Raw genomic sequence first — 19952 nt, forward strand, 5'->3', positions numbered from 1 at the left:
GTTTCATATTTAACTATTAATAGAAAATAATCAATACAATTGTCCCATGTTTATCAAATTTATCAAACCATAAATCATTTGTTTAATCATTTTTCTATTTTATATACATTTAGCAAAAATATTTAAAGAAAAATTAATGATACGTATTACATTACAAATTGTTGAATTATTGGTTATTAATTTTATGGGTTAGAATTATTTTTTCAAATTGTTTTTAAAAGATTTTTATACAAAGAATAACAAGAATAACGGATTTTTTATACGTAGAAAATAACAAAATTTGTAAATAAAATAAAACAAATAGTAATAATAAACAAAAATTCAATCCATTAGAAGATATGTTAAATCTGTAAAATAGCCCGTGTTTTCATGAAAGTAATTTTTTTTATTTTATGAGTAGATACATATTTTTTTTAATATACTTTTTTACATTGATGCTCAGAAATGTTTATAATATAATACAATAAATATTGGCTTTATTTTGAAGTTTCTTTTTTTTTCCTATTGACGGAAGATTTTTTTAAGGGCGGAGTAAAAATATGCGTTTTCACGTTTCTTTAAAAAATCGATTTTTACTACGCGTTTCAAAAAATTAAACTTGTTCTTACAAATATCCATTTTACCACGGTAACTATAGTCAATTACAGTTACTCAGCTCCTGTACTTTTTGGTATAAGAAATGAATTTTGAGACGTGTAAAATGGATTTTTTTACTAAGAGATACTATCATCATTCCTCTACAGAGGTGAGTGTTATCATTTAAAATCAGATAACAGGACATTGTTCGACAAAAAAGTTATATACCGTATATTTTTTTGAAAAAATATATTTTATAATATTATCCAAAGTATTTAAAATTTATTATAAAATAACTTGCGAATCGTAATACCAGAGGATCAACTTAAAATGGTTTCCACTGTAAAAAAATAATAATTTTTAAATTAGAGAATAGAAATAAATAAAAAAATGAAATATTTAAAGTTGATCATTACAACATTAGACCCCCCCCCCCTTCTATCACCACATTATTACTAGAAACAAGTACATTTTATGTGCACAAAACTGACGTATAATGTAGATTATTGTACAGTTCTTTCTTCACATTTACTTGCTCGGCTTATTCCTTGTACTAAATGGTACGGATTAGTTAAAAATAAAGTGAACAGATGTTTCAAGGTTAAATTGTATATTTATTACATTTTTATATTTAATACTATTTTTTAGTTATTCTCAAAGGTCGTACCACAATTTTACACTTATACTTATTTTAACATTATTTATAATAATTGATTAAAGTTCATTTTTAAATTTACATAATTTAATAGTTTAACGTTAACTCGTTTAATATTTTAATAACTTTGAGATAGAAAAAATGTTCTTAACCGACTGGTTCCAAGAACAGTAAGAAGCGGCTATGTGGTTTACAAAACGATTTACGTAAAAAAGAAGTCCAAATAGTACGAGTTCTAACATGATTGAACAATTATAGGTTTTTAATGTAATAACATTTTTTTACTGACTTTTTGAAGAAACGTACTTCGGTCGGACGGCAGTATTGGAGGTTAAAATAAATTTCCTTTACGTTTTAAGGTATGAGGAGAATGAAAATGCCATTCACTTAAATTGTGATTTCATTATAAATTTATTTATACTCTTATATATATATTTTAGGCCTATGTATAAATTCTGTGGCTCGAAAATTTCCAATAGTAGTCGATCAATTTCATTGAAAATTAGATATGCTGTAGTAGTGTATCTGAAGTTTTTAACGTGAAAATTTGATGAAGGTTGGTTGAGTCGTTCTTGAGTTATGCTTAATTTAATGTCGAAAATATTTTAGCAAGGCAAGTTGGAAGTGCGTTTCGTTATGATACTGCATGTTAGAATCTGGAAGCAAAATAAAAATAATAAAAGTCGCTCTTCTGGCGTAGTTCTACGCGAGAATTTTTTTTTTATTTATTAATTTTTTTTTTAATCATCCTTATTTATTTGATTATTTATCCCATATTTAAATCTAAAAAGTGAATAAAATGTTTACAAGTAAAATTTTATTTAAAAAAAATTCATTATTAAAAAATATTTACAAATTAAATAATAGATATGAAATATTTTAAATTAAAAAAAATTAAATTAATTTTTGAAATAAATAATTGTCGAAAAAGAAAATAATTTACATTCAGGACACTTTTTAATTTTCTGTTCCCCACATACAACTTTTCTACTTGAACACAACAGCTTTTTAAACCCTTTTCTCTAATCATTTATCTATGAATAATTCAGGGCTTTTATTATCGAGTTGGATACCGTTCACGCTGAATATAATTTTTCATAGATCTAACTAAACAAATTACGGGAATAATAAGCCTTATTGTTCGCAATCTTATTATCGGCTGCCGGTGAATTCTTCTTCTGTGTAAATTCAAGTCGATATAATCATTTCAAACTGTTATTATTTAACGTTAATAATATCGTCTTATTTAAAGCCGCAGTTTTTTATTTGAGGTTTTATTAGCATTTTGTCCGTGGCAAAAAGAAATGAACAGATATTAACATAGTAAACACCAACATAGAGCTCTAATTATTGCTGGATGCACTGTTAGCTGGCGGGGAATGTAGGTTGATATACGGATTTACTGGTAACTAATTATGAAAAGCAGTAATAAAAGTTACACAGATTAGAATTTTAAGGTTAGTAAAGCATTTCTTTCTAAATTACAGTACTCCAGATCTCGTGATTTCTGCTAAGTTGTTATGGCTTTGCTAATAATCAGTGCGCCTACTTATATATAATATATATTCTCAGATGCAGATATAATTAATAAATAAAAAAAATAATAAAGAAATTGATAAATATGTAAAATTTATTTATTATCTACATTTAACCCACGAATTTCCAGACAAATTCGATTCCGGGAACGTATGAAATGTTGTAGAATAATCATGGAGTACTATAATCGGCTTCCGTAACATGTAGACGGATTTTATCGCTTAGGTAATTTGTTCTTGGAAACTGAGAGCACCATGATCGAGTTGCAACTTGAGGTTTATTTACAGGATTTGATGTCGTTCATTAAAATTTATGTCATAAAACTAATTATTATTTATTAAATAAAAAAATAAAAATGCGATACTATAAAAAAATATAAATATTTATCTGACTGCATAATATATCATCAGTGACCCTTCCTCTCATGCTTGAGAACTGGGGACCCGGTTCATATTCCGCTGACAATTTCACGCCGTAAATTTCTCGGTCCTCTGCGATTCGAATCGATGTGCTTAACGCTTTTCCAGTCGCCGCTTCTATTTGTCTAACCATCTTTTCGGCGCCCTTCCGCGTAACCTGCTGCCTCCGATTTTCCCTGTAAGACTAGCTTCTCAAGAATTTCGCCGGACCTACGGACTATATGGCTGTAAAAGGGAGGAGGCGCTGGAAGCATACTGCGGACAACTTCCTCTGTATACCCAGCTTATTTATAATGAAGTTGTTCGAACTCTTTTCCGTCCATGCGAGGCGGAGCATTCTTCTGTAGGAAGATATTTGTAATAATAATAATAATATTAAATGAATAACTAAATATATTCACAAACAAAAATATCCTTTTTGGATGTACATATCAAAAAGTAAGATAAAAAATAAATAATTTTTTTATTCTGACTCAGTACATAAAAATTCATTATACAGATCATATCATTTTAAAATAAATTATAAACTAAAAAAGTAGTTGTGATTAAACACCGTATTAATTATTTAAATATAAACACGTGAAATAATATTAAAGTAAATACATTAAATACTGCAAAATAATTCAGAAAGTGCTATTGAAAATTATATAGTTCTTTTCCATTACCCATCGAGTGATCTAGTGGTGAACACGTCTTCCCAAATCAGCTGATTTGGAAATCGAGAGTTCCAGGGTTCAAGTCCTAGAAAAAACTTTTATACGGATTTTAATACTAGATCGTGGATACCGGTGTTCTCTGGTGGTTGCGTTTCAATTAAACTCACATCTCAAGAATGGTCGAACTGAGACTGTACAAGACTATACTTCATTTACACTCATACATATCATCCTCATTCATCTTATGAAGTAATATGGTAACGGTAATTCCCGGAGGCTAAACAGGAATAGAAAGAAGAAGGTCTTTTCCGTTATGCGCCCCACACCCTGCTTTTTGTTAATTCCCGCGGATTTATGTAAAATTATAATGTAATCTATTTTAAATAATTTTATTAAATGATTAAATAGTGTCGTAGATAAATAATTTTGTATAATTGTTACCTGTGTTGGCCAATACGGCTTACAATATTATAGCGATCCGGTATTATCAATTTGTACGCAATGTCAATATCTCGTTTTCTGTCCGCAAATATGAATGTGCCTACATAATAATATTCCGTTTTTTAAATATTTTGTAGTTTAGTTACTTAAGTGTGTACAATACGGTGTGCAGAATTTATTAGTTAATTGTGTAGCGTAGTTTTTAAAAGTACTTTATAGGCTACTTTTCTCCGTACGGAAAGCTTGCTTTTGGATAACCTAATTACAAAACGGTACGTAAAAATATGTATTTTGTTTATTCTACTATTATATATTTTTTAGTTTTTTCTTTATATAAAATTAAGGTGATGTTTCATTAGAACGGTTAAAAATCGTTGTTTTGGGTATTTGAGCTGAAAGTTGTATATGAGTTCAAGTAGAAAAGCGCTAGTCTTGTGTTAAGATAGTCGTAGGTTCCAAACTCAGGTAATATTTGTAAAAAAAAAAAACAACAGCTCATAAATAATGTATAAAAAAAGAGTACGGAATGTATAACAGAAAAGACCCGATTATTCGTTGATATGTTGATTGGTATGCAGATAAATCACGTTTTTTTTATTTTAAATGAATTAGTGGGAAGATTTTTGAAATTGTTCGGCAATTTATTAAAACTGGTAACTGAAATATAATAAAACCCTATCTCAAAGCCGAATTATTGTGCTGAATTATACGAAAACAGTTCCATTTTCTGGTTTGGTAAAGGTTGGATATGGTTATTTTTTAAAAGCAAGTGACCGTACTATTTGTCAATGATTGCATTTTCATAAATGTAAATACAACGATAAGTTAACAGATAAGTTTCTTAACACATAAGTTGCTTTCAAATTTTCAGGATACATTCGTGTTATGCCAGGAAGGTTTTTAAGCAATTGATTGAGGCTCTAGCCCTCTTGGGGTTGAAGTTGTGAATTTTCCTCTTGGACATCGACCTAATACCTTTTACTATTTCATTTTTCGGTGTAAACATAATAGACTTTGCGTTTTATAAAACATCCGATTTTCAGTTCTCACCTTCACCCATTCCCGAGATATAGGGTATTCTAGGCTAATGGAAAGGGGAGCCAAAAGGGATGTTTGGTTTTCTTATAAACGAGTTAAGTATATATATTTTTTTAAATTCATTAAAATAATCAGTAGCCTATAATTCCTGTTAAAATTGTGAGACAACTGTTAAAATGATTAAAAACTGACTAGCTATTACATATATTGACATATACAGAGTGTTTCATTTTAAAATACGTACAATACAAAACAATTACCTAAACAAAAGTTACTCAGATTGAAGGGAGACACCTTGGGTTTGATCTTGACCGTTATTTCAAGGTTAACACGATTTTTCCATATGTAATGACCTATTTTTGACCCTACCAATGAAAATAACAGAAAAGTTTACATTGGAATATGTAGTCACACATATAACCTTGGACCTTTTTTGAAAGTCACGTGGTTAACCATCAGAGATAGTGTAAAGTCGTTTTGCTCTTTATGCTCATTATGCTCTTTTCCATAGTTTGCGAGATAAATGGCTTAGAATATAAATATTCTAAGAATATTGGATGACCTTCAAAACCGTGTAACTCGTATAATACTATCTCTGAAGGTTGCCGTATGACCTTCAAAAAAATTCCAAGGACATACGTGTGACTACACATTCCAATGTTAAGTTTTCTGCTCTTTTCATTGCTGGAATCAAAAATAGGCCATTCCATTTTAAAAAAAAATCGTGTTAACCAAATTCCAGGTCCCTCTCCAATCTGAGTATTTTTTGTTCAGGTAATTTTTTTGTATTGTGCGTAGTTTCCGAGAAAATCGCCTGGGGCGATTAAAATGAAACATTCTGAAAAAAGGTCCAAGATCATATTGTGACCACATATTACAATGTAAAAGTTTCTGCTCTTTTCACTCGTTGGATCGAAAATAAGTCATTTCATCTGAAAAAATCGTGTTAACTTTGAAATAACGGTCAAGGTCAAATCCAATTTCACCATAAGGTGTTCCCTGCAATCTGAATAACTTTTGTTGAGGTTTTTTTTATGTGTATTTTACGAGAAATCGCCTGGGGCAATTAAAATGAAACACCTATATACATATAAGTAAATAAAATTTAAAAGTAAAAAAGTTTTTAAAAATCAGATCATTAAAAACTTTGCCCAACGGGCTGGAATAGTTGTTAACTCGTCGTCACAAATCACTTGTTTAACAGCTGATTTTCGAAGTCGAAGGTTCTGAGGTTCAAATCCTAGTAAAAGTTATGTTTTCCTAGTAAAATTTATGTTTTTATACGGATTGAAAATTAGACAGTGGATAACGATGTACTGTGGTGTTTCAGGTTCAATTAATCACACATCTCAGGAATGGTCGGCCTGAGTTTGTACAAAACTACACCTCATCTACGTGTACATGTCATACATATCATCCTCATCCCACGTTCTCATAATCTCCTGTTTATTAGAATAAAAAGTGTTAAATAAATTTTTAATTTTAATTCAAATTAAACTTATTTCAGGTTTAAAATACAGCTTGTATAAAAAATAATGACACGATTTCAGAACAATACAGCCCTGAAACCACGCATGGCCAGTGAAAGAAATTTGCACTATTTGAAAGTACACGTCCTGGAATTTCAAATATCGGCCCCTATACTAAAATACTAGCCAACAAGCATACGCTAATTTCAGTCGTAAACAACATGGCCTCTATACGGTAGAAGTTGTTTTGTGTTCCATAGTTTAGCAAAATACCATAATAACGATTCAGCGTGCATTCGGACAGCGAGCGTTTCAGGATTGATCCACAGTCGGCAAAGAACATTCGTCACTGGTATAAACAATTTAAAGAATCGGAGGAGTTTCTGTAAGGGGAAGAGTCCAGGATGATTACGAACTTCAGGGCAAAATGTATAACAAATTTAAGAGGCTTTTCAGCCTCTTGAATTCGACCAATGGAAAAAGTCTGTTTGTCGATATTAGCTGAGAAATTGCAATCCCTCATATGATTGTTTGACGTTAAATCGACGTTTGCGTTTCAGGTCATTTCGATTATAACCTGTTCAAGCTCTTTGTGTGTGAAAAAAACATAACCGTTTCTGTGATATAATCTTAATTGATTTAAACGGTTTCTCATTGATTTCTTTACCGGACCCACTACATATTTGGCACATCAATAAAGCAGCAATCTCACCCCGAAAATGAAGATGTGATTTAATCCTAAAAGTGACCACACCTTCAATTTCTTCACTACAGGGACTAACTGTACAGTGGTCATCCTTATTCTCAGAGAAATTATTACTGATTTTTTACCTTTCCTATCCCACGTGCTTTATTAATCCCAGCCATAAGAAACACGGGTTAATACTTTAAAGCAAAATAAAATCCTTTTCTGTTGAGAAACAATCTTGTATTTAGCCCGCGCTCTACTCAGTAATAATAACGCAATAGGTACTATATTTTAAAAAGGAAAGTTTTATAAAAGCATCAAAAATGCAAAAATAAAAAATATTACGAAGTTAGTAATGAAAAAGAAAAATGTTGTTTTTACTTGTCAAAGTGACATTTAAAAAAACGACGAACAAGACAGGCTCTTTACTCCTTTTTTTAAAATATTTTTCTTTATAGACTGACTATTTAATAATAAAATTTCCGTCCTTTTGCTACAGATTTTAAATATATAATGTTTTCACTATACGTAAATTTTATTTTAATAATTTAAATATAGGAATAATTGTTACGGTTTTCAAAGTCGCACTCTTTATTAATTTAGTTGTTTTATGTTTCGACATGTAATTACTGTAAAAATAATGAATATTTTAATTGAATAACATCGAGATTTAATGATGCTGTTCTGTGCTTTCATTTTGCATCATAATTTATACTTATTCTATTACAAAAACAAAAATTAAAAAAAAAGAATAAATATAAAATTATTGGTAATAATCTAATAAACTTAAGTATTAAGCCCAAAGTTTTTTTATGTTGATCATAGGAGCTAAAAATGTAAAATTTTTACGGCATCCAGTTCTATAGAATCAATCGTTAAATTTAATTCCCGAGAAAGTAAGGGAAATTTGCAAATCAATCCCATCTTACATCTTAGGGCGTTGTAAGCTGATGTTAATATCATCTTTACAAAATATTTCTGTGGGTTAAATGTCTGTCCAGAAATACTGTAATCTTATTCCAATTTTTTTTTAAGGATAAAATTATAACACGGGTATTTTATTTGAGGAATTAAATCTGTTACGAGCTTTATATTGTCCGCGGTTTATGTTCGATATTTATTTATGATCCTTTTATAAATTTAATTAGATAGAAAATTTTTTTTTTCTAAATTCAGGTTTAACTTCTTTTCATCCTCCTTGAAGTTCTATAATCAATAATTATTCATGTATCTTTAGGAATAGTTACAAAAATGATAATCGTTTAAGAGTTTAAAAATGTATAAGTAATTTTCTTTTCAAGGTTCCACTCTTTCCCAACGCCTTAAAGGTTAATAATGATGATTGTCATTAGGATTACTTATACTTAGCTTTCCTACTGAAGTTGTCGTCAAGTTCCAAATTTCAGTTATCTTTATCTTTAAAAGTTGGAGAAGTAGTAATGAAAGTAAGAATTTTAGCATGTATACTAGTGATATCTCATAAAGAAAAGGAAAATCAATTTCAAGACATGGTCTTTAAGCAAACTAAAGAAAAATGTTAGTTTAAATATGGATGAGAAATGCTTTGAAATAAATTTTAATATATAGTAAAAACAAGCATTTTTTTACGAAGGCCGCGGTATATCAGGAAAAGATACAAAACATAAATCATCTCAAGGAATATATCAATACAGCTGGAGTTATGGTTGTAATGGCGTTGGTGATAGCTCGAGTGGTGATGGTGCTTCCTCGAGATTATTTATGTTTTGTATCTTTTCCTGATACACAGTGGCCTTCATAAAAAAAAAATATTGTTCCTACGTATTGAAACTTGGAGTTAGGTGTTCTTCAGCTGTGGAGGACACGCATCGAAATGCGCTTTCAAAACAGTGGAAGTTATGCAGAGCATATTACATAAATAAAAATGGCCTTCATAACAGAATATTTATTTTCTACTTTGGAAACTTATGGGACATTCTGTGTGTATGTAGCATTAACTGATCATGTAGGAAGAATTTAAGTAATTTGACTTCTATTAAAAACTAACTGAAATTTGGCAGAATGTTAATACATTATAATTTTAAACCTAAACTAGAATAATTTCAATACTGGGAAATATCTAGTAACAATAACTTCTTTAAATTTTCTACAAACATTCAAAATTTTGCAACCAAATTTTGTTTCTTGATATTTTTAGCATATTACAATGAAATCTGAATAATGTTATGAAATTATTATCTTATTTAATTTTTTTTATAATAATCGATTTTATTTTCTCAAAAATTATTAGAGACAGTTTTGACAAATATTTAATTCAATAATAAAATTATAAATTACATGAAACCACCCTTAGTTCAAGTTTCATGACCTTAGTTCGGTATAGCTTCGTTTTCAATCGGAGAAAAATTGATTTTTGCCATTTTCGTAAGTTAAAACTCGAAAATGGAAGCGTTTTTGAATAATGTTTATAAGAACGTTTTCCTTTATTTTCATTTGTAGAATATTCTAAAATTGTTTCCATTTTGATGTAAGAGGCATCACGTAGATTTCTTCATTATATTTTTGTTAGAAAAGATATTAAAGAAACTTATACACTATAAATAAAATATACTTAGAAAAAGATTAAAGGAAATGTTGGCTTTAATTAAAGGTTTTTGTGCAAATTTTAGATTGAAAGTTATGTATTGAATTATATAGAATAGATTGTATTGTTCCAAAACAAAATTTTAATTAACTTTTTCTCTTAATTTCTTTAAAAAAAAGAAATAGTTTTTAATTTTAAAAAAACGATCAGTTATTCAATTTTTTAATAGAATTTTAAAGATTTTTTCAAATACCAATATTAAATTTTAAACATTTTATAAAAAAAAAAGAAAAAAAAACCGTTATAATTTATTTTTTTAATGACATATCTAGGTCGGGTTTGTATTATTATTATTATTATATCGCCTACTTATTAATTCAACTTTTTCTCTTTCCATGTGCATCTTCTATTTCTTTTCCATTTATTATATGTTTCTTCCCTCTTGGTTTTCATCGTATTTTTTATTATTTCCCTCTCTCTCTCTCTTTATTAAGATTTATTATAAAAAGTAGCATAAACATAATTAATGTACTATTTTCTAGTAAACAAATTTAATTGATAATACCTTCTGAATAAGTAACATTCATAATATAATTTTTATAAACTATAAAATTTAAAAACAAGTTTCCATTTTTAATGAATTTTTATTTTTATTATTCTTCGAATAAGTGTGCCTAATTGCACCTTCCGGTATTCGAAACTTATGCCGCTGGGTCAATAATATCTTCAATAAATACTTTGTTAATGTATTCAATTATATTTTTATTAAATATACATTTTATTACAGATTTAGAAATAACTCATTTATTTTATTATTATATTCGTAGGTATATTTGTTTCACATTATTGAGATTAATCAGTATATACATGCACAGTATTTATATTTGAAGTATATTTAAGTATTTATTTAGATTCATGTTTTTAAGTTACATTTTAAATAGCATTGACATCTTTTATTGAACTTACTTTAATAAATTTCTAAAGAGAATGATTTTACTATAACAATGTTTTAGAACACAGAAAAAAAATTAATAACAACTTAAATGAAAAATACTTTAACAATATCACTATCAAGAAGAAATATATATATATATATATATATATATTATAAAACAGCTGTTGAACTAAACTTGATTAACATATCTATATGCCTGATATAAGTAAGAAGAAAAGAGTTATATACATTGTTTATAAATAATACTGAGGACATGAAATTAAACAATTATTTTACAAATTAACATTTTTTAGATTTTAAATGCCTAGGATTCGCAGACGGTCTGGCTCTTCTTCCAAGCAATATCCAAGTGACAAAACAACAGATAAAATCACTACAAAAAATAGCACAGAAGTTTGGAGTCAAGATATCCTTTAAAAAATCCGAAATCATGATGACTAACACCCCACTTACAAACAAAATTGCAGTTGACAATCAGGAGATCAAAATTGTGGGCAGGTTCGGGTATCTTGGGAAGATAACATATAACCTCAATGAAAAACAAACATGGCAAAACAGGATAAACAAACTCACCAAACCACAACACATTAAAAGAAACACATACAAGAAAAAATGCCTCTCACTAGCCACAAAACTAAAGCATTACAAAATCACACAGCCGGAAATCACATACGCAGGTGAAACCAATTTCAAAACAACAAACATAGCAGCAACAGACAGGATACTCAACGTAGAAAGAAGGTCAGAACGTGCCTAAACAAGAAATATCAAGAAAACGGTCAGTGGAGACTAGCTTCCAACGAAAAAATCTACAAGGAAATTGAAACCGTTAGAAGCACTATGAAGAAGGAATGGATATCACTCTTCGGACATCTTATCAGAACACCGGAAAACAGAATCATTAGGAAAATAATAAAAAAGCTATAGAACAGAAAAGCAACGTAAAACGGATCACAGAAATTAAAGAATATATGAAGGAACTCGATATTACAATTTGGAATACAGAACGGCCAAAAAAAAATAAACTCCAGAATAAACAGACCAGACGGCAAACAAATATTAAAAAAACAATAAGTGTGATTTCAGCTGTAGAAAGAAAATTAAGATGTGACAGAATGAAAAAATATTGGGCTGACAGGAAAGTGAAAAACACTTCCTATAAAAATTAACTAAAGTAATCTCATGAAGGTTAAAAAAGAAACAAAAATTTGCATTTTGCATTTTTTTTTTTTTTATTACAAGACTACGTAATTTGTTTTGATTATTGATCTTGTTTTCTATTGAAGATGAAATAAAAATCAGCTGTGGTTATCGGATTCTAAGTAAAGTCAATTGTCTAAACAACTATTCTGGATTGGTGGAATATTAAACGAAATAGGTGGTAGGAGAAACTGTTGCTACGGGAACCACAAAGAACTACCGGTAGCGTTTGTTTCAACTATTCCCTCCCCTCCAATTAATTCTTTAAATGACTCTCTCTTTACTCGTAAGTTATTTTATCAGAACTAAATAATCAGCAAATATGATTACTCTTTTTAATCCCTACGCTTTTTTGTTTCCTTATTTCATAGTTCTTAACCAGAATTTTTCCATTAACTTTTACATTAACAATGTAATTTAATAAAAACAATTTTCTTCAGATTACATCCAAATTAAGATTTTTTGAGATTAAGGACGTATAAAAATATTAAATGGTTGCATAATTTAAATTAATTTTTAATTAGAAATAATTCTGTAATATTAAACGGTTTAAAACCATTTAAAAAAAAGTACGTTGCTGTATATACTTACTTTTATAAAAAAGTTTTAATTTTCTTAAACCTGACTTACTTCATTATAAAAATAGTATTTAGTTATTTAACAGGATAATCTTTTTTTAATAAAAGGAAAAAAATTAAATTTAATATTCTATGACAAAAGATTTGTTATTTATTATTTACGATCTCCGTGGTGGACAGGTAGATTCTCAGTGTTTCATCGGGCCCTAACCCCGTTCAGGGATAGTATTTTTCATACGCCCTACGAATTCCATTTCCATATTCCATAGTACAAACTTCAAAGTTTCTGTGGTGAATTAATTTATCAAAAAAATGATAACGATAAAATAAGTGTATCGTCTCAGCAATTGTTTTAAATAAACGATAAAATATCTTTTCAACATTTTTAATTTAGAGTAATATTTTATATTACGAGAAATGATCAGAAAGTAAGTGGCACCCCCTGTATGAAAATTTAAATTCCACTCTCATAAAAAATTTCGTCCAATTTCCTTCAACCATTTAAGGACCGCTTCCTTGTTCATCATCATTAGCGAAACGCTAATTTTTGGCAAAAAATTTGCAAATTTGGCAAAACGTTTATGATTGTGGTTGTCGGTCAACAGATGTGGTACACATCGTGCACATATCTTTTACGGTGACCAAACTTTCTTTTCCTGTTTAACCTCCGGTAACTACCGTTTAGATAATTCTTCAGAGGATGAATGAGGATGATATGTATGAGTGTAAATGAAGTGCAGTCTTGTACATTCTCAGTTCGACCATTCCTGAGATGTGTGGTTAATTGAAACCCAACCACCAAAAGAACACCGGTATCTACGATCTAGTATTCAAATCAACTAGTAAAAACAACTGGCTTTACTAGGACTTGAACGCTGGAACTCTCGTCTTTCAAATCAGGTGATTTGGGAAGACGCGTTCACCACTAGACCAACCCGGTGGTTTACGGTGACCAAACTGATCGTGAATAACCACACTACCGTTGCAAACACACACTACCATAACTGATGTTAAGTTCACTTGCAATCTCTCTAATTTTAGTGCACCGGTTACTCATTTCATTCACGTGTTCCGCTTTACCCATCATGTTTGCAGTTGAAGGACGCCCAGCACGTAGTTCGTCATTCACATTTGTTCTTCCCTTTCTGAACATTTGGCACCATTTTTTGATCATCAGGCGTGACATTGCATTCTCACCGTATACTTCAACAATCTGATGAAGAATTTCACAACTGTAATTTTTTTCAAAAATCGGACTGCTGAACGCACGTTATGCTGGACAAAACCTCTAGAGGACACGCCATATTGACTACGATACTGCACACGTACTGAGTGTCATACAGAATTGCTGCTGAATGATTTTTCTTCTATTACATACAAACATACTTGATCTATGATCAGGTGAGTGAATATCATACAAAAAATCTAACACATATAGAGCTGGTCAAAATTAAATAAATACAGATACGCACACACACACACACATAAATTTATTATATTGGATATTAGTTGTAAAAAATTCTTTTAACTCAGAAAATATTTCTTATATTAATATGAAGAATCCAGTGTTTCTTAACACCAATGATTACGTAAAGCTTGCACAGCACTAGTGCAGGCATGGAATAAAGAATTGCAGATAAAGAGTGATTTCTCTTCTCTCAGAAGCACACATGACCTAAAAATGTTTGATTCTATATAAAAATATATTCAACAAAAAAAATATGCTGATTTTTACAAGCCCACCAGTGCCAAGGTACTATATGAGATTAAAACAGGAATAATAATAAATGAAAGAGATCAAAGAAATGGGCATAAATAATGAAGTGAGAGTTAGAGAATTAGAAGAGGATGTACAGAAACTGATTAACATTCTATGACATGGCATGGTGTTCCTTGAATATGATCGTGTATAAGCCACTTGCAATTTGCATTTAAAAACGACAGAGAGCCAAAGGCTTAAAGGGAAAAGGCAGGAGAGGGATGTAATGAAAAATTGAGTATTTCATATTGCTGTCTCTTTCACTCAATCCTACTGTCTCTATCTTTCATCATCCACCACTATTCAGTAACACTCTACTGCATTTATACATAAATGCAGATGTGATATACATGTACACGCTATAAGAGTACTCGTATAGTGTCTTTTTACAGCAACTTGATATATCATTTAACATTACTGATTTACATAAATTTAAAAAAATAAGTTTCAATAAATCACAAATTTAAAGAATGAGGTTTGCTGAATGTTCAGGAACAGTTTATTATATAATGTATCTAGTCATTTAAATTGTTAAACAATCACTATCATTAAACAAAATACTAAAAAATCAAATTTATTTATTAATTTAATTATTTAATTCTGAAATCTGCTTGTACATAGATTTCTGGCTTCCAAAATTATTGTATAAATACAACAGATTTCTTTCTAATTTAGAAATACGTTTTTTACATTTTATTATTTCTTTCCAATTCATTATTGTATGTTTTTTATTGTAGATATCACAGTTTTCAGACAAATGTATTCTAATTTTTTTACAGAAATTCCATGAAACAGTCATGACACATAATAACTAAAAATGACCAATTTTTCCCTTAAGAATGGAAAGGGAAGTTTTTTTTCAAGATCGAGCCATTATTTACCTTCAATTTGCATCCTAATGTTTTTTATATGTTCTTTAAATTTAGATTAACTATTAATTTAACTAAGTGATAAGGAAGTTTGGTTGTTTCCGTGATGTTTTTGTCTGTTTATAGCTGAAAAACTAAGGGCACAAGTTATTTTTTTTATTTCATTTGTGTTTTTATTATTACTGGTAAGATATTGGTTAAATGGTAAATGTCGAGTCAAAGAATGAAATATTTTGTGATGTTTAGACATTCTAATTAGTTGTTTTAGAGTGGTTTTCTCTTTAACACTAAATTCTCTACTAAAGTAGATGTAGTATTTTTAAATACAATTATAACAGCTGCTTGTTTGAATTAGACCAAAAACTATCAGAAATTATATTAACCTAAGAAGCATTAAATTTATGAAATAGTTGCCCATCCTTTGAGTAAAATTTTGAGATGAACGACCCATAAGATTCATATCTCCCTTCACCAAAATTTCAGAATTGTGATCAAAACTGAATGGCACCAATGCCTAAAATACAGAAATCATTGAGCTAAATTTCATCCAAATTGTTTTATCCGTCATGGAGATATTAAGAAAAAAACATTTATGTGCGTACATACATCCTTCTGGAATTTCTCATCACCAAAATCACATTTTTTTGGTCAAAGGAGATCATGAAATATCAAGATGTGAAAATCCCTGACGTGTAAAATTTGACCCGATTAGTAGTCCATTTAGCATACTTTCCCTTATATAGGGAAAGTATTATGTTATATACAATATAACTATACAACCAAGAAAATAAAAATATTTTTTTATTGTCACAAATATCAATCTTATGTAGAATTTATTTAAATAATATTTAAATAGCATGCAATCTATTACACTCGTTTTAAAAATGTTTATTGAAACTTTGTGATTAATTAAAATTTGTATAAAATGTAATTTTTAATTAAAAGTTTATTTCTGTTGTTTATGTTTTTATTAATTGTATCATTACAGGAGTCGTTCACACACTGAACCTTAGAAATGATCAATATAACATAGAATGTTATCTTATATCTCAATCTGCTTATGTGTGTACATATGAAAAGGTATGTAATTTTTATTTTCCTTATCTCATTTACTTATTTATTTTTTCAATATTAATTAATAAAAAAATAAATGATCCATATGAACATTATTTGTTATTATTTTTTCAGTATTATCTTTACATGGTTTTTGTTCATATCATTATTATTATTGTTATATTTCTTTTGATCACATATAACAGTCCTTACTAATCCTTTTTTAATGTAATTATTCTGCTTAACATAATAAACAGCAAGTACTTCCACAATAAAGAAACCGTTACATTCTTAGAATAGCAGTTTACCTTGGTTACTGTTAACTTGAAAATTGTTGCTTGCTTAAGTACGATTTATTTCAGTCGCCTGAATATAGATATCACATTCTCTTATACAAGTAACAGAAGAACATAACGCAAATGAACATTATAATAGATTATATTTCAATGGGGAGCAAACATAATGCAAAATAATCTCTGAACATAAACTAACTGTGATAATCTAGAAGATCATGTTAGTAACAATAAAAAAAATCATCATCTTATACTTTGATGAATCCAAAACATTTGAAAGATGTTAGGGAGTAGTAACCTAGAATATTGATCATGTGAAGTAAGGATATAAATTAAATGAAACAAATCTAGTTTAAAAAACTATAAATAAATTCAGATTTTTGATTATATTAGGATAATTTCCATGCACATTTTGGTATTTATTAGTTTTAAAAATACATTAATTATGATAATAATCGATACTGCAAAAATAAGTAAAAATAATCAAGAGTTACTTCTTTTTTTTAGTATGTTATGTAGTGATAAGTCATTAAAAATGCTCTAATTTTGGGATTCTACTCCCTGATATATTCCAGATGTTGATGAACAATCAAATTTTAAGGGAGGTTACTTTGTTACTAAGTGCTATCTTATATTTTTAATAATATATCACTGTTAAGTTGTAAAGTTGTATGTTTATAAATAATGATTCTATATGAATTTTTTTGCAAGGAAACAATAAATAAATCTTTTATTCTTACTGGTACATAACAATCACATCAGGAATGTGTAGGTATGCTATTCTGCAAATAATAAAAGGAACTGCCCTAGCATTTGCCTGGATGAATCGAGGGAAATCGTGATTAAATCTTGATCAGAACAGCATCACAAAATACACAAATAATTATAAAATGAAAAATTGATAGGATTAAAATCCATATTGATTGTTTAAAATAGAAATATATACAATAATGTTATGGAAAATCCATGAGGATAAAAAATAACTACAAAATAATTCACAATTCAGAAGGTGTTGATGGAAATTATTTAAGGACATATTTTTATACGTGTTGAGTGGATTTTAAAAAATCCTGATTTTTTAAAACTGTTTCAGTATTTCTTTTTAAATTCATCAACTAATTATAAATTCAGAAGACAAATTTTATTCTTTTACAATTAATTATTTTATCACATGGATATATCATGATGTTTTAAGAAGTATCATGTAGTAAAAAGATTTTAATTAAGGTGAATACCAGAAGTACTGACCATTTTTTATAAATAGGTTTCAATACATTAACAAAGTTAAACAATAGATATGTTTACCTTCTGAAGGGGAAAAGTTAAAAAAAAGAAAAAAACATTGTTGAATAAAAAATGAAATTAAAAATTTCAAATTAGATGAATCATATTAATTAAATAAAAAGAACACTTTTCAAGTTTTTTAATTCCCTAGAGTTTTTTAATTTTTTAGGAATTTTCTAAATATCCAGTCTTTCTTATGTTGGTGACTAAATTGAAGAAGTGTGTTTTATTTTCAATCTTTAAAAAGTTTTTTTGTAAATCTTTTTTTTTTGCAAAAAAGAAGTCAGATATATCCTAAATTTAACTTTGATTCTAAAAATAGTTTACATTTGTGTCTATGTATGAGTACATCTTTTTAAATTGTTTTTTATTCTCTTTTTATCATTTCATCATTAGAACTTCATTTAGCTTTTACATGGTTTCCTTATGACCAATATACAACAACCTCTTTCTCCTCTGTTTCTGTTTAGCTTCTGGAACCACCGTAAGGTATTACTTACCTTACGAGAGGATGAATGAGGATGATATGTATGAATGTAAATGAAATGTAGATTTGTATAGTTTCAAGGTCAACCAATTCCTGAGATGGTGGTTAATTGAAATCCAACCACCAATGAACACCAGTATCCACCATCTAGTATTCAAATCCATGTAAAAGTAACTGCCTTTACTAGGATAATTTATCTGTAATAATTTAAAAGAATCTAAAATAAAGTTTTTTTTTTTTTTTTTAAATGTTATGAAAACAATTGTTATACTAAAAAATAAACAGTTTATTCTACATTAAAGTAATCTTATTAAAATTTTATTGATTTATAAGCCATTAAAAAATTCTGCAAAAAAGTGTCATCTAAATGCACACATTTTTTCCTGTTGGTGAACTTCATAAAAAAATATAGAAAAAAATCTGATATGAAAGTCATAGTTACGTTTACTAATTACTGATTTATTTTAACAAGATTTCTTTTTATGTAAGAAAATTAAAACCAGTGGTAGTCAATTTTATATTCCTACAATTTTTTGTGGTAAGCAGTTTTTTCATCGTAAAAAATTGATCAGCCATAATGAATTGATCAACCGCAGTAATACTTCTGGTTAAAAAAAAATAAGTGATATTAGAGCAAAAACAAACCACCACAATATAATATTACTTTTTCAATTGTAACATAAAAAACAATAACAAAAAGCAGCTTATTATTTAATAATTATTCATTAGTACTTGTACTGATTTTTTTTTTTAATCTAAAAGACTTAAGAATTTTTAATTAAAATGTCTAAGTTTTAATTAACATGGTAATCAAACTTTTTCTTTTTATTTATATACATTCTGAATGAAAAATACTCGACCTCTTAATTTTTCTCTTAGTTTTTTTAATGATCTCATCTTCTTTCCCCAAATCAAAAACAACTGACTAAGAACTTTTTGTAAATTGTTTATTACAAAAAATAGAACAAAAGAAAGAAAGTTTAATCAGTTGTTTATGCATGTATTTCTTTGACTAAATTCATTAACTGATTACATAATATAGTTGTAAAACAAAATTACCTATAGTGATTTTAATGTTTCCTATCTATAAATGCATGATCTAAGAAATTTTGACACCAAGTCATATAAACACTGATCAAACAGATTTACATCTATATTCAACTCTTCTTAGGTTTATTTGCCATTCTTTTTTTCTCTCTTTTTCTTTTCCTTCTAGATGACCTTTTAATATATTCAAAAACTACTTCATTTTATTTACTCTTTTTAGTACCATGTCACTCCTGATTAAGCATGTACAATTTATTTTTTTATCAGTTTTTATGACTTTATTTTTAATGTTAAAGTACCTCATAGCTGACTATATGCCCAAATATAAATTAAGAGATAGTACTAAAAGGATTGAGGATGACCATTCCTGATGTTATCATTGATTT

The 19952-nt window shown here is 28.3% G+C and overlaps 1 protein-coding gene across 1 annotated transcript in view; it reads left to right on the top strand.

Annotated features, from left to right (window-relative positions):
• The first annotated feature begins 16404 nt into the window (after positions 1 to 16404).
• LOC142322796 (uncharacterized) overlaps positions 16405 to 19952 on the top strand; it is a 166221-nt gene continuing 162673 nt past the window's right edge. The window contains exon 1 of the mRNA XM_075361873.1: positions 16405 to 16482. The gene's annotated coding sequence lies outside the window, so the exon portion shown is untranslated. The remainder of the gene's footprint in view (positions 16483 to 19952) is intronic.

Source organism: Lycorma delicatula, chromosome 4 (assembly GCF_047948215.1).
Source record: "Lycorma delicatula isolate Av1 chromosome 4, ASM4794821v1, whole genome shotgun sequence".
Classification (NCBI taxonomy): Eukaryota; Metazoa; Arthropoda; class Insecta; order Hemiptera; family Fulgoridae; genus Lycorma; species Lycorma delicatula.